Here is a 27884-nt window from a genome sequence, read left to right as displayed (position 1 = left end):
TGTCACATTTACTGCAAATACTTTTTCCAGTTTATTCTTCATCTTTCATTACTGTTGTTTTTCCATGGAGGCTTTTATTGGTTTCACATACTATAGCTCATTAGTTTTTTCTTTTGATTTATCACGTCTATATTTATTCTCCCTTCAGTAGCTTAATATTTTTCAATCTTTCCATTTGCATTTAACTCTTTTCATTCCCTTAATTTTTAATAAGAAAATGTACATAAAAAGAAAAATGTGCAGACACACTAGAGAAACCCAAACGGGAGAGATGAAGAGGAAAATAAAAAGCCCACATCTATTTGTTAGCAAAAATACCATACTCCATTACATTGCCATTACAATACTATTACTGTAGAGCTACTACTATTGCATTATTTTACCAGGAATTAATTTTAATTGGAAAGACTGCTTGTTTCACAAAATGTTTAGTTTATTTTAACCACAGGAGGGCAGTGTTTATCAAACAAAAAAATCATCCCATTGGAATTGTTCATGAACTTACAAAACAATTTTTAGAAACTATTTCATAACAAACTGAGTAACCGTTGAGAAGAATTAAAATCAACACTACACAAAATTAAAAGTATAAAATAAATTTGTTTTTTAAAGCGTACTTAGTCCATCTACTTACTTGTAGATTCTCACATCCAGCTAATACAAGGATATAAAATTTATACTTTTCAGTATTCAAGAATAATATAAACAGTTCCTAAATTTGGGTTTGATTCTTACCTAATTAAAAGCAGTATTTCAATTACTGCTGCATTTCTGAGTTCATTACAAATAGGAGCAGATAGGTAGAGCCTGAATTCTGTGTAATCTAAAAAATTTTACATTTAAAATATACATATAAAAACATGCTAATCTTTACAGATTTACATCAGTGCCCTGTGGCTTATTCACTGTCCAAAAGCTTTAATTTAATGTCACAGTAGTGAATGAAGTCCCCTAGGAAACATGCAGAGTGAGAAGTGGTAAGAGTCTATGCTAGGGAACAAATATGCCAATGTTAAAGGGTCAAAGAAGAAAAACTAGCACAAAGAAGTAGCCAAAGAAATAGGAAGCAATATAGAAGAATACATTTCCTCAGAAAAAGACTGAAGCATTTTAAAAAGGATAAAGTGATTAGCAATGTCAAAAGCAACTTCAAAGTCTTCTGTATTTAGCAACATGAAGTTCTTAGCTTTAGTTCAGATTCCATTTAATCACGAGGGAAGAAATCAAGCTTGAGGAGGGTTAGCGCAGAATGGGAGGTCCAGGAGTAGCAACAAAACAGTGAAGGAAAGCATGGAATCAAGGAATAACTGTTTTTGTCAAATGGACCTGAACAAGTTCCACTGAACAGGATAAAAGGAAACAGGGGCATCCTGAGCCATACCAACTCTTCCCATGCCAATCTGAGAGGAAAACAGCTTCAGAGAGTTTGACAAATCTCTTTTTTTCCAAACCTGTGCTACTTACAATGTGACACTCAGAAACAAATGAACTCAGACCTACAAACTCACTATACAAACATTATGAGTTCATGAGCTGAACAGATAATATGGAAACATGGAATTAAGGCAGAAGGAATAACTGATAGAGCCAAACATCTTACCTGCCTGCTGAGCAGTATCTGTTGATCACTCTGTCCTGAGATGCACTCCTCTGTTCAGCCTCTGTGACACCAGACCCTCCTTGCTTCCCTCCTATCTCTCCACTAGCAACTTTTTGTTCTCCACAAAGTTGATCTTTCTCAAAATTCTCTTCTTGTCCCCAATTTCTACTTTCCTTTGACATTTTCATCCTCCCGTGGCTTCCAAAAATATTTATGATCCTACAGCAGAACTCCATACACACCTGCAGTGTTTATCACACTGTATTTATAACTGGGTCTTAAATCATCTGTCTTGCCCAAGAGTTTAGGCTTACAAGGGCTGCAATTACCTGTCTTGTTCATCTAGTACCTCTTAGTGCCTGTCATGCTGCTGCTGCTAAGTCACTTCAGTCGTGTCCGACTCTGTGCGACCCCATAGACGTCAGGCCACCAGGCTCCCCCGTCCCTGGGATTCTCCCGGCAAGAACACTGGAGTGGGTTGCCATTTCCTTCTCCAATGCATGAAAGTGAAAGTGAAGTCGCTCAGTCGTGTCTGACTCTTAACTACCCCATGGACCACAGCCTACCAGGATAGGACAGGACTAAAATATGTGATGGCTGACTGCTGGAATTAGGAACACAGGTGACAAGACTGGCTTTAGACACAAGTAAAAAGGTGGGTTTTTTTCCTTTGTTTTTAACAAGAAAGAAAAATCAAAGGTGAGTGCAAAAGGAAATACGTTTGTAGATTCAGGAGCAGAAACTTGAATGCAAGAATGGGCTGCAGCTGTTCAGTCATGTCCGACTCTCTGCAACCCCATGGCCTGCAGCACTCCAAGCTTCCCTGTCCTTCACTATCCCCAGCAGTTCACTCAAACTCATGTTCAATGAGTTGATGATGCCATCCAATCATCTCAGTATGTTCATCCAACAACAGTATGAAAAGAACGGGCTGAGAATATTTAAATACATATCTATACAGAACAGCAGCTACGGATATCCAGAGATTACAGAGGTTGGCTTTCTAAGCAGGGGCGTAATAGCCTTAGCTAAAAAGTCCCTCAATTCTGAACAGCTCTACCAAGTCATTCTGATCTGCAGGCTTAGATTCTTATTATTTACGAATGTTATGCACACTCCTGATTCAAGAAAAAAAGAAAAAAATCTAACACCTAATTTCCCCAAAACTCTGAAGAATTAATAGTTAATACTAATCTAGCATTTGAGTGCTGGGTACTGGTCTAAGTACTTTACATTTATTAGCTCACTTAATCTTTATAACAAATCTATGAGGTAGACAGCCATTATGGCATTTTCTTCAGATGTGAAAACTGAGACACAGAGAAAATAGGTAACTGCCCAAGGTCACAGTAGCTAACAAGTGATGGAGACAAGTTTCCCTGTTCTTAAGCATTAAGCTATACAGTCTCTCCATCAGTTATACATCCACACTACTCCTAAAACTAACTCTTAACATTTACTAAGTGCTTCTTAAGTGCCAAAAACTGGAGATACAAAGATAAGAAACAAGCCATGTAGTTCACAGCTAGGGTAGAGGCTGAGTACGGGACGAGAGAGACAGACAATTACAATACAAGAGAAGAAACACTGGTAACATCTATAAAGAACTATGGAAACAAAAGTAAAGAACATTAACTCTTCCTATAAAAAGTATGCAGTATTTCAAATGCAGAGTAAACTACAAAATAATAGAACACTTAAGTATCGACTAACAAGCTTTGTCAAATCCACAAAGGGAAATGAACAGAAATATTTTATACCTTGATTAGGGTGGTGGTTACACAAGTAACCAAAGAACTCAACTTACTCGTACCTGAAAATGAGACTGTTTTAATACCTAAAATGTCCAAAACAAGAGGCAGTGAAGTGACACCCAATAAAGAGGGTTGGGGATGGCAGGCAGGGCAAGTGAGAAGAAAGGATGTACGTTCTCTGCTTGATAAGTAAATAATCTTTAGGGGAAAAGATATTACATCCATGTATACACAAACACACAAAAAAATGGGATGCCAAAAAATGTTGGACAATGTACAGCAAGTCCTTGCTTTTAAGGAAGTCAGTATTCCTTTTTTTTTGGGGGGGGAGGGGGGTGGTTGGTCATGTGGCATACAGGAACTTCAGTTCCCTGATCAGGGATCAAACCCATGCCCGGTATTGGAAGCATGGAGTTTTAACCACTGGGCCACCAGGAAGTCCCCAGAAGTTAGTATTCTAATGGTAGAAACACAGAATAAATACGTAAGCAAAAAAAAAAAAAAAAAATTCAGATAGTGATAAAATACAATGAACAAAATAACAGTGATAACTGCAATAATTTTTTTTAAATTTTCAGATAGTAGTTAAGTACAAAAAATAAAACAGGGCGACAAGTTTAATGAGACAATTTTAATGGGAAGAGAGAGAGCTGAGTAGTCAGGCTCAATGACCACCCAACATTTAAGCTGAGAACTGAGTGACAAGTTGCCAGGCATGGGAATATTTAATATGTATTTGATTAGTTCAAAGGCCATGAGAAGTTTTAGTTTATAAAGTCACATGAAAATAAAATTCAAACTTAATAATAAATATCTCATCATTTGTAAGAGGTTTCGCTTACAAAACAAACAAAAACCAGGTAACATTTTTTAAACAAGCATTAAGGAAAATGTTTCATCTCTCATTTTCCTTTCTTTCCCATTCTTTCCTAGCTCCTCCCCATGTCCCATCTCCCTCCCATTCTCACCCATCCCCTCCGCAGATACTTACTAGCATCAAAGCAACCATAAACAAAAATTTTATTTTCTTACTTTTACAAACAAAAGGCAGTAAGTTATATACAATATTCAATGCATGATCTTTATCATTTAATATATCTTGAAGGTCCTTATGGTATATAGAAAGCTTTTTTTTAACAGCTGCATTATACTCCATTGTGTGGATATACCACAACTTATTTAACCAGTCTCCTAACGATGGACTAGGGAATTGCTTCCCTTCTTTTGCATTAGTATCCAGCAGAAACAACTGCTGCCCTGTATCACATCTCCTCAGCCCATGGATGAACTCGGCCTCATTTGCTGTAGGCAGTTCCCACTTAACACTGACTGTCCATTCCACTTCATGCTGATAGTGGCCTATCTCAAGGTTCCATGAGTCTCCACTTCTCTGCCTCAGGAGCTTCTCTTACCCCAAGGGAGCCCAAATAGCAGCATGGCAGCCCAGTTCAGAAGAGCAGGGGAGTAAACATTCTTACCAGAGTTAGCAATTCCAAACCAACTGCTGGGGAGTCAGTAAAGCCTTCTCTCAATACTGACATAGCTCAGCTTCTGCTGCTGCTGGGTATCCAAAACTAGTCATCAGCAAAAGCAAACCCTGAGCCTCCAATTTGGTACAACCACTCAAAGAGTTGAGCTAAGCACTGGATGGCAACTTGACAACACTGGGCATCCTCCACCCTCAAAGTGCAGCAATTTGCCCTCACTGGCACTGACGATTTCTGATAATTCTGCCCTCCCTGCCTTCAGTGCCTCAACCAGCACCATTATTCAAAGGTACCTAGTTTTAACAATATGGGGTATAAGACTACCTCAGACCACATGACTCTTGCTTAGAAAATTTAACCATGGCACTAAGGACTAATACCACATATACTATGTGATCAAGAAGTAGTAAGCCTTTTAGGATGCACTGCAGTAAGCACATCCTAAAAGTACAATCCAGTGGTATGAACAGAAATAGGATTGTAGTTCCTAGAACCCTAGTGAGCAAAAAAAAGGAACCTGTTTCCCATTCCTGCAACTTTAGGCTCTGCTAGAATCAGAGATCTTTATTCCCATGGTGCAACATTTTTAATCAGAGGACTCTGAATCTGAAGTTAACAACTGTCAGTCACTTTGGACTCCTCATGCTGATAGACTAGGAGGCAAAAAAAAAAAAGGAGTTATAATGTTGGGGTAACTAACATTACTAGTTAGGTGGTTCCCAATGCTTACAAGGGTGGTAATAACAGGCAACAGCAGCATAAGGCAAAGGCATGATAAGAGAAAGGCAAACCGAGGTTCAGCCCCTTCAAGAACGATAGTCTGGGTCACACTACCAGGCAAGGACCTCAGATTAGCTGAAGTCTGGCCAAGGGTGAAGGAAATCCAGAATAGATGGAATTGGAGGGAAATGAATATATGATCTTGGAACCTGCCGCTGTCACACAGACTACAGCTTAGTCTGTTAACCACCCTGTATTAAGTCATTTTTAGAGACTGCCATCAGCCTCTATCTTGGGAAACTGGCAACAAGAGTGGGTTTAATACAGAGCACTAGCTGTGTAAGAAATAAACTGTAACAGTCTTCCAATGTCCTGCAACACTCAATGCTGATGTCCCACCTCTCACACTGCCGCTCTCTGTACCTGACATAACTTCCCTACTCCTTTCTATGTCTGAAAGTTTATCTGCCATCTAACAAAACAGCAAAAATCCCCAAAATTGGTAATATTCAATCCTTCAAGGGTTGAGTAAGAAAGGCACTAACACACAACATTATCTGAGAAAGTAAACTGACAAACCTTTCTGGAAAGCAGTTTAGTGAACATGTAACTTTAAGGGCCTTCCAGAGACTGACATCCTCTTACCCAGCAACTTTTCTTCTAAAAATTACAAAAGCAACGTAACAGAAATATACAGGGGAGCTAGGCACAAAGGTGATCCCTGCAGTACTATTTGTAACAATGGTAAAAATAAACCATCTTAATTTCCAACATTAAGATAATAAAGTAAATCAACTTAACTCTCCTCATAAAGAGATCTGTAGCTCAAGAGCAAAGCAGAAATCACAAGCCATTTTATCTTTACGGCCCTCCAATTAGACAATACTTGAAACACAGTGAAACGGCTAAGTCACTAAGTCATGTCCAACTCTTTGTGATCCCTGACTGTAGCCCACCAGACTCCTTCGTCCATGAAATTGTCCAGGCAAGAATACTGGAGAGGGTAGCCATTTCCTCCTCCAGGGGATCTTCCTATCCCAGAGATTGAACCCAGGTCTCCTGTATTGCAGGCAGGCTCTTTACTGACTGAGCCACCAGGGAGGAATCAATAAATTATTTCTACATTGAAAACAATGGTATGTCATCATCAAAGATTTCTTTAACCAGAGCTTTTGATGATTAGGAAATGCTTATGACATACAAAAACCACAAGCAAAACTGGTTACAACATAAGATTTCAAAAAAATAAACAAACAAAAACCATAAGATTTCAGTTAATGTCAAAATGTTGATGGTATTATCTTAGATCACAGTTACTAACTTACAGTCTAGTCCCATAAAACACAAGCTGGCTTCAGGATTGCATGAACTCATTTGGAGTTTTGTATGGTATTTAGTGTCTGTGTCTTTTTCTGGAGAGAAGAACCACAGCTTTCATTAAATTCCAAAAGGGAACTCTGACCCTGAAACGACTAAGAATATGTCTCTTTACACTTTTGTTTTTAAACTTTCCACAAGGCACACTGCTAGCCAGATAATCAAGGGGAAAAAAAGGTGGAAATTAGTTAAAAGTGTCCACAGTTCACAAAAATAAATAATGAATCCCTAACAAAAAATTAAAGGACCTGCATAATGAGACATTTCCTTCAAACACTTCTATCAGCTCAAGATGTATAATTTTCCTTTGTTTATATTTCTAATTTGCCCAACTCTTGTCCACATTGGAGTATAAAGATTTCATACAGGGTTCAGCCAACAAAGGAGAAGGAACAAGAGGAGGAAATCAATGTGGGTAGTATCACTCTGCAAATATAATGTGTTACTATCACAGAAGAATTTCAGTAAAAGGGCTCTGTATCTCAGCTAAAAAGTAAGTTCCAAATTCTAGGGTTGTTAGGCCATCCTTCAAAAAAATGTCCAATAAAATGAAGTGGGCTAAACCATTCACTAAAAAATGGAATTGGGATGGCAATCATAAATCCTAATTAAAGTTAGGGTGCATCTCTTATCCCAACCTTCCATCTACTGTAGCTCTCATTTATAAGACAGAAATAGAAGTATATGAATAACAAAACCAGTAAAGGTGATTTCAAAGATAATCAAACTCTTCAACAGTTCTTTTTCTCCCAATCACTAATGGAATTGTTTAAAAAAAATTTCCTATTTATTAGGAAACCTCATTAATTACAAAAACCATAAAGAGTTCAGGGTTTCCCAGGTAGCACTAGTGGTAAAGAACTCAACTGCCAATGTAAGAGAATCAGGTTTGATCTCTGGGTTGGGAAGATGCCCCTGGAGGAGGAAATGGCAACCCACTCCAGTACTGCCTGGAGAATTCCATGGACAAAAGAACCTGGCGGGCTACAGTCCATAGGGCTGCAAACAGTTGGACACAACTGAAGTGACTTAGTATGCACGAAGTGTTCAAATATTTTCTTATTGTTATGCAATAAAACCATACATTAGAAAAACTAAAATAATAAAATTCCCTAGCGGTTCAATGCAAGAACTTGGTGCTTTCACTACCAGAGCCCAGGATCAATCCCTGGTCAAAGAACTAAGATGCTGCAAGCCACCAGGTATAGCAAAAACACACACACAAAACAAATAAAACTCTGGTTCAAAGGATTAAAATACCCTTTTTCTGCCTTTGCACAGTGTAAAAGAAAAAAACTCTGCAGGTACTATGAACAGAGAACTTTACTAAATAGTACAATAGAAGGGAAAGAAATTGTAACTTGTAGTCACTTTCATATAAACAGATTTCTGACTCTCACCATGATGACCTTCTAACACCAACACTCCCTGCTCTAGCTTCTGCCCTTCCACTCCTTACTAGTCAACAGGAGGTCTAGTGAACTGTGCTAGAGTTCAAGCAAGAAATAAGAGGCAGATCTCCATTCCTCCACAATCCATGAGTAAAGTGTTAGCCCCCCAAGGTCAGTGACCAAGTTACAAACCAATGACTCTCCACAAACTGTAACAAGGTTAAGTTGGGGAAAAATTGGAAAAAAATTAAGCTGAAATACCAGTGGTAACTGCCACTGGACTGTGGGTAAATTTTTTTTTTCCTTTTTACCCTCCCCATATTTTCTATCATGTGCAAATATTATTCTGATCCAGAAAGGTTTTTTCATTTTTATGTGGTAAAATCTTGTCTTTTATGGATACTGCTTTTCTTAAGTATGCTTTCCAATGAATGACACAAAACCCAGAGCAATATGAGAAAAAAACTTACCAAATGGACTCACATTATATAAAATGAAAAACTTGGTACTGCTTATACACACATGCACACACAAGCACACACACACAACCTATAAGCACAGTCTAAAGCTATGACCATCCTAGAGAGCGTATTAAAAAGCAGAGACATTACTTTGCCAACAAAGGTCTGTCTAGTCAAAGCTTTGGTTTTCCAGTAGTCATGTATGGATGTGAGAGTTGGATCATAAAGAAAGCTGAGCACCGAAGAATTGATGCTTTTGAACTGTGGTGTTGGACAACACTCTTGAGAATCCCTTGGACTGCAAGGAGATCAAACCAATCAATCCTAAAGGAAATCAGTCCTAAATATCCATTGGAAGGACAGACGCTGAAGCATCATTGGTTTGTAACATGGTCACTGACTGACCATGATAAAACTCTACTTTGGCCACCTGATGTGAAGAACTGACTCACTGGAAAAGCCTTTGATGCTGGGAAAGATTGAAGGCACGAGGAGAAGGGGACGACAGAGGATGAGATGGTTGGATGGCATCACCGACTCAGTGGTCATGAACAAGAGTAAACCCGAGGAGCTGGTGATGGACAGGGAAGCCTGGTGTGCTGCAGTCCATGAGGTCGCAAAGAGTCAGACACGACTTGAGTGACTGAACTGAACTGAAAGGAAAACTAGTTGAAAAAGTTGGGAAACATATCACATACAGAGAAAGGTGCTATAAATCAAGGAGAAAAACACCAATTCAAAAAAAAAAAAAAAAAACCTGGCAACAAAGACAGTTCAGAGAAACAGAAATACAAGTGGTTAGTAAATACCTAAAAAGATGTTCAACCACAGCCATACAAATCTAAATATAGAAATTGAAATCAAAACCATACTTTTTTCACCCACTAAATAGGCAAAGATGAAAAGGACTGAAAGTTCAGCATGGCACAGGGCACAGGGAGGAGGTACTGTCAGCCAGTGCTGTAAAAGGGAACAACTCCTCAAGAACAATATGGCACTCTCTAGGCTTGGATGGCTACACCTTTGTCCTAACAATTCCCAGATAGAAACATTAATTTGAAGATTATACTCTTCCAAGTACGTAACTATGTACAACAATATTTATTAGAAAGCCATGTTTGTAATATCATGAAGCTAAAAATTACCTCAATTCTAGTAAGTAATAAAACAGATTGCTGAGGAGCCAAATAATCGTCTATGCCACCATCAAAGAAAAGCAATGTGGACACCGAAAGCACAGCCAACACACATAGGTAAGGTGAACTACATCAAAACTTAGAACTCTTCTGCATCTAGGGATACAATTAACACTGAAAGGCAATCTTCAGAATGGGAGAAAATATCTGTTAAATTTTAAGGGGTTAACATTCAATATATAAAGAACCCCTACAGCTCAATAGAAAAAACAATTTAAAAATGGGCAAAGGACCTGAATAAAACACTTCTCCAAAGAAGATATACTAATCGCCAAGAAGCATATAAAAATAATCACTAATCATTAGGGAAATGCAAGTCAAAATCACAATAAGATGTCATCACACCCACTAAGATGGCTGGTATGAAAAAAAAAAAAAAAACCACAACAGGAAATAACAACTGTTGGCAAGGATGTCGAGAAATTGGAACTCTTGTGCTTTGCTAATGGGAATCTAAGATGGTGCAGCAGCTATGGAAAATAATATGGTGGTTCCTCTCAAAAGACTAAATACAGAATTATTCTATGATCTGGCAATATCACTTCTGGTTATATATCCAAAAAATCAAACGCAGGATCTCAAAGAGATTTGTGTATACTCATGCTCACAGCAGTATTACAAAATAGCTAAAAGGCGGAAACCAAATGTCCATCAACAAATGAATGTATTTTAAAATGTGGTATACACATACAATGCAATTACTCAGCCTTAAAATGGAAATTCTGAAACATGCTATAACACAATGAACCTTGAAGATATTATGCTAAATGAAATAAGCCAGTCATAAAAAGACAAACACTGCATGATGCCACTTATATGAGGTAAGATAGTCAAAGAAATTAAAAGTAAAATAGTGAAGCACCCCTGGAGAAGGGAATAGCAGCCCACTCTAGTATTCTTGCCTGGAGAATTCCATGGAGGAGAGAAGCCTGGTGGGCTACAGTCCGTGGAGTCACAAAGAGTCAGACACGACTGAGTGACTAACACACACGGCTGTCAGGAACTATGGGAAGGGAAGGATTGATGAGTTAATTCTGCACGATGAAAAAGTTCTACAGCCTATGCACAACAACAGGCATATACTTAACAATGTATAGTTTAAAATTATTAAAATGGTAAATCTTAAGTGCATTTTATCACAGTTTTTAAAGGAGCAATGTGGATAGGTAATGTTAGTGGGTAGAATCTAGGTGGTGGGTATACGGTGGGTAAAATTCAAATTTGCTGTGTGTTTTAATTTTTTCTTAATGAAATAATGTAAAGAAAAAGAACAACGCAGCACTCTATGTGCAGATATGCAGAGACATTTAGACACTATCAAGTGAAAAGTGCAAGTTGCAGAATTGTAAATGTCATTTAACTCCTTACCCATGGAGGGGGGTGTTATATATATGTGAAGAAAGTTATCTTAGAAACCATTATCACTGTTTTCTACTGGAAAGAGTGTTAGATATGTAAATTCTTTATACCCTTAAACACCCATTACCTGTAAACATATACATTTATACAGCCCTATAGATCCTATATGCAGGTCAGGAAGCAACAGTTAGAACTGGACATGGAACAACAGACTGGTTCCAAATAGGAAAAGGAGTACGTTAAGGCTGTATATTGTCACCCTGCTTATTTAACTTATATGCAGAGTACATCATGAGAAACGCTGGGTTGGAAGAAGCACAAGCTGGAATCAAGATTGCCAGGAGAAATATCAATAACCTCAGATGTGCAGATGACACCACCCTTATGGCAGAAAGTGAAGAGAAACTAAAAAGCCTCTAGATGAAAGTGAAAGAGGAGAGTGACAAAGTTGGCTTAAAGCTTAACATTCAGAAAACTAAGATCACGGCATCTGGTTCCATCACTTCATGGGAAATAGATGGGGAAACAGTGGAAACAGCGTCAGACTTTATTTTTTTGGGTTCCAAAATCACTGCAGATGGTGACTGCAGCCATGAAATTAAAAAATGCTTACTCCTTGGAAGGAAAGTTATGACCAACCTAGATAGGATATTAAAAAGCAGAGACATTACTTAGCCAACAAAGGTCCGTCTAGTCAAGGCTATGGTTTTCCCAGTGGTCATGTATGGATGTGAGAGTTGGACTGTGAAGAAAGCTGAGTGCTGAAAAATTGATGCTTTTGAACTGTGGTGTTGGAGAAGACTCTTGGCGGTCCCTTGGACTGCAAGGAGATCCAACCAGTCCATCCTAAAGGAGATCAGTCCTGGGTGTTCATTGAAAGGACTGATGCTGAAGCTGAAACTCCAATACTTTGGCCACCTCATGCAAAGAGTTGACTCACTGGAAAAGACCCTGATGCTGGGAGGGATGGGGGCAGGAGGAGAAGGGGATGACAGAGGATGAGATGGCTGGATGGCATCACCGACTTGATGGACATGAGTTTGAGTAAACTCCGAGAGTCGGTGATGGACAGGGAGGTCTGGCATGCTGTGATTCATAGGGTCACAAAGAGCTGGATATGACTGAGCGACTGAACTGAACTGAAACTTCTTTAAAAATATATATATTCTTAGTCTAACCCAGATATGGTTTGTTTTGTCAGAGTGGAATTGCTTTAAATTGATAAATTTATTTGACAAGAATTAAAATCTCTTTATTATATTGATTCTTCCAATATAGGTGCAAATTCACTCTCTTCAATTTTTCAAGTCTATTCTCCATCCTTTCCCAGGATTTTGTATTTTCTTCACCTAGATCCTATACACTCCTTATTCAACTTTGTGTGTGCATGCATAGACACTTCAGTTGTGTCTGACTCTTTTGCAAGCCTATGAACTGCAGCCTGTCAGGCTCCCCTGTACATGGGATTCTCCAGGCAAAATATTAGAGTGGTTTGCCATTTCCTTCTTCAGGGGATCCTGTTGTTCCAAGGATCAAAACAGCACCTTTCATCTCCTGCATTGCCAGCCAGGTTCTTTACCACTCAGCACCACCTAGGAAGCCCAATTATTGGTATATAAGAACTCTATTTATATATTTACTTTAACAATCATCTTTTTGAACTCTTACCTAGATTTTTTAGTTGATACTTTTGGGATTGCTAATAAAAAAGCAGTCATAGTATCTACAAATAACAATTTTTTCTTTTAATTTTAGTTTGCACTTCATTTATTTTTCATGCCTAACTACACTGGCTACAACAACTAAAACAATGCTAAAGAAAATAATTAAACCAAGTTTTCTTGTCCTATCTTTCATTTTTCCATATGTTTATCTCTAGTGTTTCACTATCATTGTGATGTTGGCTACTAGGTTGAAATATCCTTTATGTTATAAAAATATCTTTCTGCCCAAACTCAAAAAACAAACAAAAAAACCCCAAAAGTAGTCAGGTAATGGAAGTTTTGGTATGTCCTCTTTTTTTTTTTTTTTTTAAGGGCAATATGCTGAGTTTTATTTCCACTATTCCCAAGACTGCTGTTTTAGAAGGAAAATAAATTTAAGTAAGCCAAACAGAGAGTAAATTATATTTAAGTCATCCATACACAGAAAGAAATTCTAATTACATTTACCGTCCTGGCTATGTGTATATATAATCAAAAGGTTTTGAACAGACACTGAATTTAAATAACTGCTTTTTTAACATGTGAGATAATCATACAGCTCATACCTGTGAGGTAACACTAGGTGCTATACCAAACCCCAAAATGTCACTAGCATAACATAATACATTATTATCAAGTTATAAACAGTTATTCAGCTGTGAAAATATTAACAGTTCAGTGCACCTGATTCCTATTCAGCGGGCACACCTTGCTCTTAAATACCTTGACCCAGAAGTGACACATTATTTCTGCTCACATTTCCCTGCAAAAACAGTCACTTGGTACCACCTAGCTACAGGGGGTCTAGAAAATAAAATCCTTGCCTAGAGAGCTGGGCAAGTACCATCTCTACACACAGTTTCTCATTTTTAACCTAATAATTTGATGAATTAATAATTTCCTAGTAACAGAAGGAACTTTCATTCCTGGAATAAATTCTGATTAATCGCGGTGTGTTGTTTTATTATACTGCTGTATTTATAATTTACATACACGATTGCTTAGTAAAATTAGCTTATTTTCCTTTTCTTTTTGGCCTATTTGTTAAAAGGTTTCAATATGAGTTAGTTAGCATTATTTCCACTATATACATGGTAGGTGTTCAATATTTTAACAGTAAAACCACTATCCTGTCAGAAGGGAAGTAAGACAACAAATCCAACAATACCTGATCCAACAGACATATAGACCCTAGTTGCCATAATACAGACAGAAGTAATTTACTATAGAAATAAAGCATGAAGAACACTGAAAAAACCAGGAAGCTGATATATCCTGAATAATGTCTGTATTAAAACTTTTTTTTTTAAGTCATAATTTTCTGAAAGCCTCTGAAGGACTTAACAGATTTTTTTTGTTGAAACCTTGGCCATCACCTGTCACAGAAGAACATTACCTTCCACAGGCCAATGCCAACCCAAAGTTACTCCAGAGGACATTTGGTATGAGAGGAGCTGGACAGTAAACCGGAACAAGAAGACAGGAAAATCTACCCTGAATTCTAGGAAATGGAGTATAGCCCGAGTACTGAACACGCTGCCTCCCCAATTCAACTCCTACATCTCTCTTCCTCAGTCACATTACTTCAGCTACACTGGCCTCCTCATAGTTGCTAGACCAAGATGACACCCTCCTGCCTCAGAGTCCTCATACTGACTGCTCCCCCTCCGTTGAATGCTCTTTCCCCGATTATCTGCAAAGCTTGCTCCTTTATCTCTTTCAAATGTTTGGTCAAAAGTCAGCTTCCAGGGGATTCTCTGATGGCTCAGTGGTAAAGAACCCGCCTGTCAATGCAGGAGACTCAGGTTCGATCCCTGATCTGGAGCAACTAAGCAGACGAGTCACAGCTATCGAGCCTGTGCTCTAGAGCCTGCGTCCCACAGCTACTGAAGCCTGTGCGCCACAACAGAAGCAGCCCTCACAACAGAAGCAGCAGCCCTCGCGGTAAGAAGCCAGCACACCGCAACTGGAAAGCAGCCCCTGCTTGCCACAACTAGAGAAAAGCCTGAATAGCAATGAAGATCCAGCACGGTCAAAAATTGATGCATAAAAGTTAAAATATTTAAAGAAAAAAATCTGTGTGCTAAAAGACATGTCAGGAGAGTAAAGGGACTTTCCTGGCGGGCCGGCGGCTAGACTCTGAGCTCCTAACGCAGGGATCCCGGTTAGGGAACCAGACCTCACATGCCCCGGCGAAGAGTTCACGCGCCCCAACTACAGATCCCGCATGCGGTAAGCAGGACCCAGTGCAGGCTATTAAGTGATTGACTAAAATATTTTTAAAGACCATTTCTTAAAAAAAGTGAAAGAACCCACAAAACAGAGACAATATTGGCAAATGATCTGTCTGATGAGGTACATGTATGCAGTATAGTCAAAGCTATGGTTTTTCCTGTAATCATGTACGGATGTGAGAGTTGACCATAAAGAAGGCTGAGTGCCGAAGAATTGATGCTCTTGAACTGTGGTGTTGAAGAAGACTCTTGAGAGTCCCTTGGACTGAAAGGAGATCAAACCAGTCAATCCTAAAGGACATCAATCCTGAATATTCATTGGAAGGACTGATGCAGAAGCTCCAATACTTTGGCCACCTGATGTGAAGTGCCAACTCATTGGAAAGACACCTGATGCTGGGAAAGATTGAAGGCACGAGGAGAAAGGGGTGACAAAGGATGAGATAGTTGGATGGCATCACTGACTCAATGGACATGAGTTCAAGCAAGCTCTGGGAGACAGTGAAGGACAGGGAAGCCCGGCATGCTGCAGTCCATGGGGTCACAAAGAGTCGGACGTGACTGAGCAACTGAACTGATGCAGTATATGAAGAATTCTTAGAAATGAACAAAAGACAAATAACTCAATTCCTCAAAAAGTTAAACACAGAGTTAAGATAAGGCCTAGCAATTCCCCTCCTACATACAAGAATTAAAACATTTGTTGACACAAAAAGTTGTACACAAAACATTCACTGCAGCATTATTCATAATAGCCAAAAGTGTAAACAATCCAAATATCCATCAACTGATAAAGAGATAAATAAAAGGTGGTGTGGCCATGAGGGAATATTATTCAGCCACAAAAAAAGGATACACACTATAATATGGATGAACTTTGAAAACATTATACTAAGTGAAAAAAGTGAGACACAAAAGGCCACATGTTGTAGGACTCCATCTATATGGACTGTCCAGAACAGGCAAACCCAAGACACAGAAGGATTAGTGGTTACCAGAGGCTGAGGGCAGTGGGGGGAGAATGAAAAATGACTACTACTAATAATAAAGATAATGAATATCAATGAGACCAAAAACAAAAAAAGAGAGAAAGATTAAAGAAACTAAAAGCTGGTTCTTTCAATTGATTTTTAAAAACTGACAAATCTCAAGCCAGCCAAAGAAATCTGCTTACCTGAATGTGTTTCTGCAGAAATTTAGAAAATGCCGGCAACAGGAAAGCCATTTACAAGCCTTAAAGACACTGAAGTCATTAAGGTCCCTGAAAATGCCTACAAGGCATTTTAATGGTGGGGAATACTTCATAAGATGTGCTGTGGTTTTTTGTTTGTTTGTTTGTTTTGTAAAGCTTCACTGTAACTAGTAGCGCTAACAACTTGGGAGTTTGTAAATTTTAGTAAAATCACATTTGTTTTAAAAAAAAAAAAAAACTGATAAATCTCTAGCAAAAAAAAAAGGGGGGGGGGACAAATAACCAGTATCAAGAATAAATAGGGGATATATTACTACAGCCTGCAAACAATAAGAGAATACTACCAACAACTCTACAGACATAAACTCAACAACTTAAATGAAATGGCCCAATTCCTGGAAAACCGCAAACGACTAAAGCTTACACAAGATGACACAGGTAATCTGAATAGTTCTATAATTATACTAGAAAATGAATTCATAGTTAAAATGCTCCCACAAAAGAAATCTCCAGACCCCAGAATGCTTCACTAGTTAATTCCATCAAACATTTAAAGAAGAAATAACACCAGTTCTACACACAGTCCATTCTCATTATTCACAATAGTTATGTTCTATAAAGTCACCATGAATGTTAAATTAGCAAATACTGATCCACTGCTCCTAAGTGAAATACAAAGTTCCTACAAGCCTCTGGTCATATTTGTCAACATAACCTTCTTTTACATGTGTTTCTGTTTAGAGGTATCTTATTTAATACATATTACTGACTCACTGACTTTGAACTCATGGCCAAAAGGACTGTAACTCACACCTAAACAAAGCTTATGGAACACAGGTGTTTTCTCCATAAGGCACACAGTTTCCTTGCATTTAAGAATGAATGCTAGACAGCACTTCAGTACTACACTTCGGAGCCATTTTAAATAGTCAGAGGACTAACAAAAAGCACAAAAATGCAAACACCGTGACACTAAATAGACCACCAAAAGGAACATTTTTCACTATGAGAGCTGAAACAAGAAGGCACAGCATCACCTTGTTTGACTTCAGCAGAGATCTCAGCATCAGGTGACAAGTGTTTTGCCACTCAGCCAATGTCCATGAATAGACAAGAGTGCCACGTATTGATTTTGGGATGAGGAGTAAATTTTAGCAAGCAGGTGAATCCACAAATACAGCTGACCCTAAAACAACACAGGTTTAACTGCACGGGTCCACCTATACAAGGAATTTTTTTTCAACAGTAAAAACTACAGTATTACACAATTCAAGGTTGGTTCAATCTGTGGATGAGGAGCTATAGATATGGAGGGTTGCCCACAGGTCACTTGAGGATTTTCGACTGTACAGACGGTTGGCACCCCTAACACCCAAAATGTTAAAGGGTCAACTGTATTGAATCCAAGAATAGTGAGGATCAATTGTAATCTCTCTCAGGAAACAAAGTAGGAAGACTTCCTTTTTTATGAGGTCAACACTATCCTGATACCAAAGCCAGACATAAACACCACAAGAAAACTACAGACTAATATCCCTTATGAACATGACCATAAATGTCCTCAACAAACCCAGCAATATATATAAAGTGTAATACACAACCAAGTAAGGTTTCTTTCCCCAGGAAAGTAAGGCCAATTCAAAATTTGAAATATCAATGTAATCCATCATATTATAAAACCTAAAAAGTAAAGCATTCACAAAAAACCATACAGCTAACAGGAAACACTTTCATCAAACCTCTGTCATTTGCTACCACCTCTGTCTACCAGGAAACAGACTTGGGAAATACACATGAAGCAAACCCAATACTAAAAAGACTAGAAAAGCTGCCCTTCTTGTTACCCACCCATCTATTCTCAAGGTGTGACTTTTCTATCACAAACCTATAATAGGTTTTCTCCTAGCAAAAATATTCTTAAATTTGATCAGAAATAAATACACCAGTCGGACACAACTGAGCGACTGAACTGAACTATACCAGTATTTTTTAAACTATTTTATTTTTGCTGCTTGTGGGCTTTCTCTAGTTGCAGTGCATGAGCTTCTCATTGCCATGGCTTCTCTTGTTGGGGAGCACTGGCTCTAGTGCATGGGCTTCAGTAGTTGCAGCATGTGGGCTCAGCAGTTGCAGTACCCAGGCTTATTCGCTTCGCAGCATGTGGAATCTTCCCGGACCAGGGAGCAAACCGATGTCCCCTGCATTGGCAGGCAGACTCCTATACACTGCACCACCAGGGAAGTCCAAATAAATTAATGTTTAATGATGTTTTCACAAAAAGCATCATGGAACCCAGAGTCACTGTGATGCACAACTCTAGAAAGCAACAGTCACATAAAATACAATATGTGAATATGAATGGCTCCCCCTGGAATTGTGCAACACAGACTCCTGATTGATTCTACCGCCTCAAGAACCCAGGAGACCAGCTGCACAGACGATCGTGGAATGAGAAGAATAGTGGCCTAAGAACTCAGAGAAAAGGGACTTCCCTGCTGGTCCAGTGGTTAAGACTCTGAGCTCCCAGTGCAGGGGGCCCAGGTTCGATCCCTGGTCAGGGAACTAGATCCCACATGCCGCAACTAAGACCTGGTGCAGTCAAATAAACGAATAAATTAAAAAGAAAAAAAAAGAATTCAGAGAAAAGAAAAATCAACATGAGCTAGAATGAAGTGGGGAAAGAGTTTGCTTTCTTTTTTCCCTCTCAAGAATCATACAATTCTGTTGTGTTGAAGAACATGCCAGAACCTCCTATATAGGTGAAGATTTCAGGAGACTGGCAGAACTTAAGTATAGGCTTCTGCTGGAGACCTGTAACCGTGAGAGGTGTACAAGGAATAGGTATAAAATAAGAAACATTGATGGGGGAAAAAAATGTATACCCCTATTCATCCTTTTAATTCAAGAGAGCCCTACTCTAACCCTGATAACCTCTCTATAGCTAGACTTTTCAGCTCTCTACAATACACCCCAAAAATGGCCCCAAACACAGACAATGATGTTGTCACCTGCAGAAAAACATTGCAACTACTAGAACAAAAATATCTGTAAGTTCAACTTCTACAACTCTCCACATTTGGATCCAAGATTGTCTTTTCTGGCTTTATCTTTTACTATACTTCACAAGACTCAAAGGAAAATCAGCATGCATAAGACATACACTGCATTTTTTCAGCCTTCCTTTGCCTGGAATACCCTTATCCATATTCACCCCTGAATATCCAGGCCAAACCCTCTCTGAGACCAACCTTTCCATGTTCCTTCCTTCACTAGATTTTAGTATTATTTTTAGTTTGCTATTACACAGCCCCAACAACACAAATTTATGGTGTTATTATGGTTTATGATGAATCTTAGGTGAACACAATACCAAGTACTATCTCACAGTTCTGTGCCAGGATTCTGGCCATGGCCTAAGAGGGTCTTCTGCTGAGGGTCGCACAGAGCTGAAAGAGAAGTGACAGCTGGGACTGTGAACTTATCTGATTCTTTTCCAGGCTTACCACGAACCTTACTTGTTGGCAGGTTTCAGTCCCTCACTGTTTTCTTGCTGACTTTTTGCCAGGAGTCACTCAGCAACTAGAGGCTGCTTGCCGTTCCTCGCTACATGCTTTCTCCATATCAGCTCACAAAGCCTAAGTCGAGAGAGTGGGATCTAGCACACAATCTCCTAAAGCACAACATGGACCTTCCACCGCGTTCCCAAACTTGTCCACAGCTTGTTCAGGTCTCTGTCATTCATTCCACACTGACCTTGGGAAACAAGTGGCAAATGGGGTCCCTGAGACTAGAAAGCTTTTCATTAGAACTGTTTCAAACCTCTGCACCTAGTAAGAAATAACATCTGTACAATATTCAGTTTTCTCATTCAGAAACATTAGATGATCTACATTTATTAATTTTTCAGTAACATTAACAAACCATGCTTACAATACTTGTGACCCCTTGGACTGTACCCGGCTAGGCTCCTCTGTCCATGGGATTTCCCAGACCAGATTACAGGAGTAGGTTGCCATTTCCTTCTCCAGCTTCCCAACCCAGGAAGCAAACCTGCATCTCCTCCATTGACAGATGGGTTCTCTACCACTGAGCCACCAGGGAAATCAACAACATACCAGGCATCATGAAATCATTTTTCACACATTCTAGCCTAATCATCTGATACTCCAAACGGTAAATTCTATTATCTCCATCTTAAAGTTGGGAGAAATTGAGAACAGTTAGTCTAAAGTCCCTACAACTCCAAATGTGGTCCTTATACCAAAGCTCCAGCATCACCTGTGAACTTATTGCAAATGCAGAATCTCTGGCTACACTGCAGACCTACTGAATAATCACCTACATTACAATAAGTTTCCCAGATGATTCTTATACACACCAATGTTTGAGCACTGACTTAAATGACTTGTCCAAGCTGACACAATAGCTCAATGAATTAAACAACCAAAATCAGATCCAGATTGCTAAGGTTATTCCCAAGCTGCTAATAAAAATAGTCTTGGAACTTCCCTGGAGGTCCAATGATTAAGACCTTGGGCTCCCAATGCAGGGAATATGAGTTCAATCTCGGGTCGGGAAACTAAGATCCTGCATACTGCTCGGGAGAGGCCAAAAAATATATATATATAGATAGTCCTATATTCTTCTTTACGTCTTTCATAGGTGTTTAATGATATACATGAAAAGTATTCATTATTTTTATCTTGTAATCCATCTCTTTTTGACATCTTTCTCCTTCTCTCCCCTCTCCACCACTCTCTCTCTCACACACACACAAACACAATGTAAAAGAGAAAACCTTTCCAAAAATATCAATTTCATGGGTACCATCCATTTAAACTTACAAAACCTGCCAGAAGCACTCAAATCATATAGGAAACTAGAAAATCAATAGCAATACATTAAAATTTTTATGTTACTCTTTAGAATAAGTCACTAATATCAGTAAGCACTTTATTTGAAACTGAATACGGCTAAACCAACTACTAAATAATTCAGACATCAGTGGGTTAAAGATTCAAGATGATGTGGGACACCCCAAGCTATTGAAAGTCCATTCTAAATGTAGTATCAATGATGTTCGCTGCTAAACATCAGCAGCAAAAGAATTTCCAAATGACAACTGTTTCACAACATAATTTTTACTAAAAGAGCAAATTACCAAGAAGATGCAGTAATTAACTAGGTTTACAGTGTCCCTTGATGTTCAGGACTCAGTACATGTGTTTTTACAATTAACCAATTTTAGTTGTGTCAAACAAGGTCAGAAGTAAAATTACCACCGAAATGTCCAAATGTAATTCAAAAGGGTCTTGGAAGGCAAATACCATGGTGTGTCTTGAAACAACTTTCTTTCACAAACAAGAGAGAGGTACTGAACCAGTTTTCCCGGCAAACAATACTCAATATAGTTGATTAATTTTAATCAAATTGTGCTCTCTTTAAAGTGAGAACAGTGTCTTATCGCCAATAAAAAAGGTGAGCAACAACAAAGATTTAGCACTCATTTCTGCAGGTAGAAACATTTAAAAGAAAAGTCTCTGCCATCAAGAAGCACAGTCTTACTGATACATATAAACTGAATTTCTTCCTACTTGTTCATAATAAAATATGCATTTTATTTGGGGAATATATACCTTCAGAGGTAAACATTTTTTAAAGCACTCATTTATAATCTTTGAGAACGTTTTTCTTAATAGGACTCAAAACCTAGAAAAACACAAAAGGTAAAGATTGGCAAATTTATTAATATATTAACGGAAAAAAATGGGCAGAAAAAAAAGTGCATAAATCAGTCAAAGCCAAAATTGGGAAACAGATCTGTGACATGTATGACAAAGGGCCAGTTTCCTTAATCTACACTGCACTCTTAGAAATTAGTATAAAAAAGACCAGGAAGCAAAAAAAAAAATAAAATAAGGGCAAAAATCTGAATAGACAAGTTTACTGAAAAATACACAGAAAGTCAATAAGCACAGGAAGTTACTCTATAATAAAAGCCACTAAACAAATGTACGTATTTAAGCTTAACTAAAATTAAATAAAATTCAAAATTCAGCTCTTTAGTCCCGCTAGTCACATTTCAAGTGCTCAATGGCCACACGTGACTAGTGGCTAGTGTACTGGACAGCACAGATACAGACCATTTCCATCAAGTTCTACTGAACAAAACAGCTAAAGAAATGCTCTGTTAATGTACCAAAATGGCAAAGACTACAGATCCAGCAGGGCGTGGCAACCCACTGCAGTATTCTTGCCTGAAGAATCCCCGTGGACAGAGGAGCCTGGAGGGCTACATCCATGGGGTTGCAAAGAGTCAGACACAACTGAGTGACTAAGCACATTAATTTGTTTGGAAACTAAATTATTTTCAATATTTGCATATGCACTTAATTCCTATTTTCAGTATAGTGACTCATCCAAGACTCTCTACATACTGCCGTTCTACTTTTTTAAAAATCATGAGTCTAAGACTTCTCTGGTGATACAGTAGATAAGAATTCACCTGCCAATGCAGGGAACATGGGTTCAATCCTTGATCCAGGAAAATTCCACACGCCGAGGAGCAACTAAGCCCATGCGTCACAACTACTAGCAAGCACTTCAGAGCAGGAGAGCCGAAAGTAATGAGCCCACGTGCTGGGACTACTGAAGCCCGTGTGCCTAGAGCCTGTACTCTGCAAGGAGAAAAACCACCGCAACGAAGAGTAGCTCCGGCTCTCCGAAACCTGAGAAAGCCTACAGGCAGCAAGGAAACCCCCCCTCCCGAACAACCAAATATAAATAAATGAATAAGTTATTTTTAAAAAGAGCCTATATAACTGTAATAGAAAACTAACACTATTGTTTTTAAGTCATATCTAAAGAATTCTAAAATTAAGTATGCTCAAAATCCTTTTAAAAACTCTAAAAACACAATAAATCAAACTGTACTAAAAGTACTAAATTGCCCAATACTACAACACTATAACTATAAGGATGGCCTCTATGAGATATGGAAAGAAAGAAAACAGAACTAGTGGAACATTCCAAGTCTTCTGGCTTCCCAGGTGGCCCTATTGGTAAAGAACCCGCCTGCCAATGCAGGAGACATAAAAGATGCAGCTTAGATCCCTGGGTCAGGAAGATCCCCTGGAGGAGGGCATGGCATCCCACTCCAGTATTCTTGCCCGGGGAATCCCAAGGAGAGAGGGGTCTGGAGGGCTACAGTCCACAGGGTCACGAAGAGTAGGACATGACTGAAGCGGCCCAGTATGCATGCATGTATTAATAAAAAGGATAAAGACAGCAGACAAACCTTACTGATCAGGTTCCTGAAGATATATCTTCCACACAACTGGCCTCCTTCCAGATAGCTTTTGTAGTGAAAACATAATGCCCTTTCACTGGCAGCAAAATTGCACAGCCTTTTAAAAAGTAGATAGATTTTGTAGATGAGGAAAGAGTAAGGACTTCTGCAAATCTGACATCATTTTCTCAGCTCCTGTCATATTCTAGGAGATGCAGCAGCAGCACTTTCCACAGAAATTTTTAACTTATGTGTTTAAAAAAGATTTTTCCTTCCCTTTTCCTTAGTTTGTGGGCTTTCAAGACAGGAACATGATAATAGACAGAAGGAAGGATGAACTGAAAACAATAATATAAAATTCAAGAGAAAAATACAAGGGAACTTTACTTCAGTATTAAGGCAAAAAGGAAGATCTCTCAAGCAAAAAATCCCCTAGCACAAATAGACCTGCAGATGGAAATCTCATAAATGTATCTAATCTTATAATTTTATGTCAATTATACTTCAATAAAACTGGTTAGTTTTGAAAAGTATGGGTTAGAGCAGTTTCTCAGTTTTTCACCCATGCTCTTCACAATCTTTCTCATTCTATTTTTAACATATTCCAGGAAGATTTGGTCCAGTTTTACTTTCTATAAAACAATACTACAAAAACAATATATTTCTTTAATATGGTTTTCCAAGATGCACACTCTCCTGGAGATTCTAATACTTACAAGTACAAACATAAGACAAATTCGGACATAAAAAGACTGTAGCCAACCAATACAGGCCCAAGGAGATATCCCCAGGCCTGGTCATACTCCTAGCAGAAGATAATTACTTATGGTCAAGATTAAGATAACTCAAAAGTTTCTAATACGTCTGTTTTTTCTAAAGTATATTTTAAGACTTTTTTCTTTCTCATCATTACATATATTTTATCATTTTACTTTTAAATAATTCTTTTCTATTTTCAATACTTCCTACAGAAAGATAATTAGCTTATGAGTTATTTAATAGAAATTTTCTTCCATTCTATTTCCTAAAGTTAAATGACTTTAGGCGTGTGTGCTTCAATCCTGTCTGACTCTTTGCAACTCCATGGACTGTAGCCCACCAGGCTCTTCTGTCCATGGGGATTCCCCAGGCAAGAATACTGGAGTGTGCTGCCATGACCCTCTCCAGGGGATCTCGCCATCCCAGGGATAGAACCTGTGGCTCCTGTACTGCAGGCAGATTCTTTACCACTGAGCCACCGGGGAAGCCCAAATGACTTTAGGTAAATAACATAAATTTAAAAACCTATGTACTTTCAAAACAGTATTAACCACTAAGTATAGATACAAAAAAAAAACAACCCTTTTTCTTCAGTCTAGAAATCACATGCTAGAGATCTACACTCGCCTGCTATTCTCCTCACCTCTAACACTCATCCTTTACTTACACTCTGACCACTTCACTCCTCAAAGATAACCTAATGCAGTCTCTAAGGTCTGCTGCTCTCTTTCACCTACAATCACAACAAACTTGTCCTAAAAAGACACTTTTCCCTTTTAATGCGTCCCCAGCTGTGGTGGATGACAAGGGAAAACTCCAAAAAAAAAGGGTATCAACAAAATTATACTCTTTTGAAAGTTCAATTTTGTAAAAATAACTAAATTCCTCAGGTATGTCACCTAATGTGTACATGATACAATGCTTTGTTTTGCTTAAAAAAAAAAAAAAAAAAATCGTATCTTTGAACACAGTTCTAAAATCAATGTAATGATTTTCAGTATCTCTGGCTTACTACAAATGTTTCTGTTTTAATTGCACCAAACACTATACTGCAGGTCTCTTATCCAAATCACATCATCACCACTACCACTGCTACCTTTAAAGTTTAAAACACGTAATGGGAGTTCCCTGGTGGCCTAGGGGTTAGTATTCCAGTCTTGCCATGGCCTGGGTTCAGTCCCTGGTGGGGGAACTGATATCCTGCAAGCCACAGGGTGCAGCCAATAAATAAATAAATTTAAAATGTAATACTGTTAACTAAATACTTGAATAATGGTTTATATAACTAGTGTATTTATGAGACAAATATAAGATCAGTAGGGACACAATCCACTGCTGTGAATGAACAATAAGTTCAAGTGAGTCTTAATCCCATTATTTTTCTGTATAATGTCTTCAGTTATTGGAACCCATCTATTCTCCACATTTAATCAGACTTTGGCATAATCTTATGATTATATAGTAATTATGAATAGTATTATTTTTGCTTTTTCAGGTTATTCACAGCAATCCTGTATCAATTTCTCTCTCTCACATACACACAACACCCCAAATCACAAATATATAGGATATAAATACATATGTTAGTGAATAATTTTATCTATCTATTGCTCTATTATTGGTCAGGAACACAACCCCATTTTAATAACATTCCCTAAAACAGGATAGCTCTACAATGTAAGTACCAAGAACACAATGAAATATGAAGTAGATATGACCTATATTCAATGAATAATTTTAATATATCCTTTCTGAAACTGTTCCTAGAACATTTGGCCTTAATGCCTATGAGGTAAGTTTAAGACTTGCTTCTCCTGGCTCTCTTAATCTTATAAAATATACAGTTTCCTAATTTAGGTCAAAGTTATCTCTGTCAAACCACTAACTTTCTGATCTCATTATTCTACGTCTGAAAATATTAAATATTTACTTTTGTTTATTCTTCTCACATTTACTTCTACCTATTTCTCCTATAAATAGAAACCTTTTGAACACTGAGGTTTATTTTAATTACTCACTTTATAGAGGATAAAAAAGAGTAGAGTGTTTTCTAGATTTTGGCTACTAGAAAAAAGAAGTTTTAGTGTCACCATTCTCTTTCTAAAATTCATTTTTATTTAGTCTGAGCTCTTACATATTTTCCAGAATCAAATAAAAATACCAAACCACTAATATACTAATCACTTCAGGAACTCACTTGAAGCTCTACTGATTAGCTCTAGTCTTTACATCTTCTAAATACTACTTGCACATAACTAGCTAAGGCTTGAAATGTTTGTTATAAATGAGCAAACATAATAATTTACTATAGGAAAATAGACTGTAGATGCAAATTTCTCCTCTCACAATCTCCCAAAGAACAGACTATTTTATCCCAAGAGATAATTCATAAAGTACTCATGAAATTCTAGAGACTTTAAATTAATTAACACAATGATGGTTGGGATCTGGTTACTTACGAATAGAATTCACCATCTTTCTTTAAATAAAAGAGGTCGTGAAGTAGTGCTGATCAAGTAGAACAAAATAAAAGTCTTTTGTGAAGGAGGAATTTCCCCACCACCCAACAAAATTATTTCTAGAGTTTTATCTTTGGAGGGAAACGGCCAGCAATTACAGTTATGAAGATACACTGTAAATGAAAGCACACAACAAATGTGCTTTTATTTATTCACTAACTTTTCCACATTTCCTACCAAAACAGACACACAAGTTTAAGATTCATGAATCCTCTAAAACATAACATTTACAAAACAAATGCACAAGATTTACAAAGCAAATGTGCAAGAATGAATAAACAAAAGGACCCAGATTTGGGGAAATAAAAAAGACTGGACGGTAATATATCAAATGTTCACAGAGCCTGGAGAAGTTAAATACATGATTTATTTCCTTCTTTATACTAAAATACTATAATTTCCCTAACTTTCCCACAGTGAACATGTTACTTTTATATTCAGAAAACTCCCCTTTAAAAAATAAAAATACAACACACCATAAAGAGGGGCTTCATTTAGAGGGGCTCTCCAGGTTGTCCAAGTATTATTGACATGATTCACCATTAAAGATAATGCCTCCAATCCTTCTCACTTCCCAATACTAAAACGCTGCTGTCTTATGTCCTATTACTTTTCTGCTGCACGCTCAGAAGATGGAATGAACTTGACTTTCTCCAAACCTTTCATTTCTAAATATATATACATGGACGCTTTTAACTTTTTCACAAAAAACATAGAAGTTCTCACTCATCCTCAATATTCTATTTTTTAAAAATACCCCTAAATTTCGTTAAGATAAATTTAGAAGGAAAAAACGGATGGTTTTATCCACTAATCACAACTTAGTGAGGCCATCACCACTTTA

The 27884-nt window shown here is 38.0% G+C and overlaps 1 protein-coding gene and 1 non-coding gene across 2 annotated transcripts in view; one reads left to right on the top strand and one right to left on the bottom strand.

Annotated features, from left to right (window-relative positions):
* The window catches only part of ASXL2 (ASXL transcriptional regulator 2), a 124564-nt gene that overhangs the window by 95628 nt on the left and 1052 nt on the right, over positions 1 to 27884 (bottom strand). The window lies entirely within an intron of this gene.
* LOC139031734 (small nucleolar RNA SNORA33) lies at positions 16432 to 16561 on the top strand. The gene has a single exon (XR_011484206.1). It is a non-coding gene; the product is annotated as a small nucleolar RNA SNORA33 (small nucleolar RNA).

The sequence above is a fragment of the Odocoileus virginianus genome, chromosome 2, assembly GCF_023699985.2.
Source record: "Odocoileus virginianus isolate 20LAN1187 ecotype Illinois chromosome 2, Ovbor_1.2, whole genome shotgun sequence".
NCBI lineage: Eukaryota > Metazoa > Chordata > Mammalia > Artiodactyla > Cervidae > Odocoileus > Odocoileus virginianus.
Note: the sequence above shows the minus strand (reverse complement) of the source record. Positions and strands in the feature narration are given on the sequence as shown.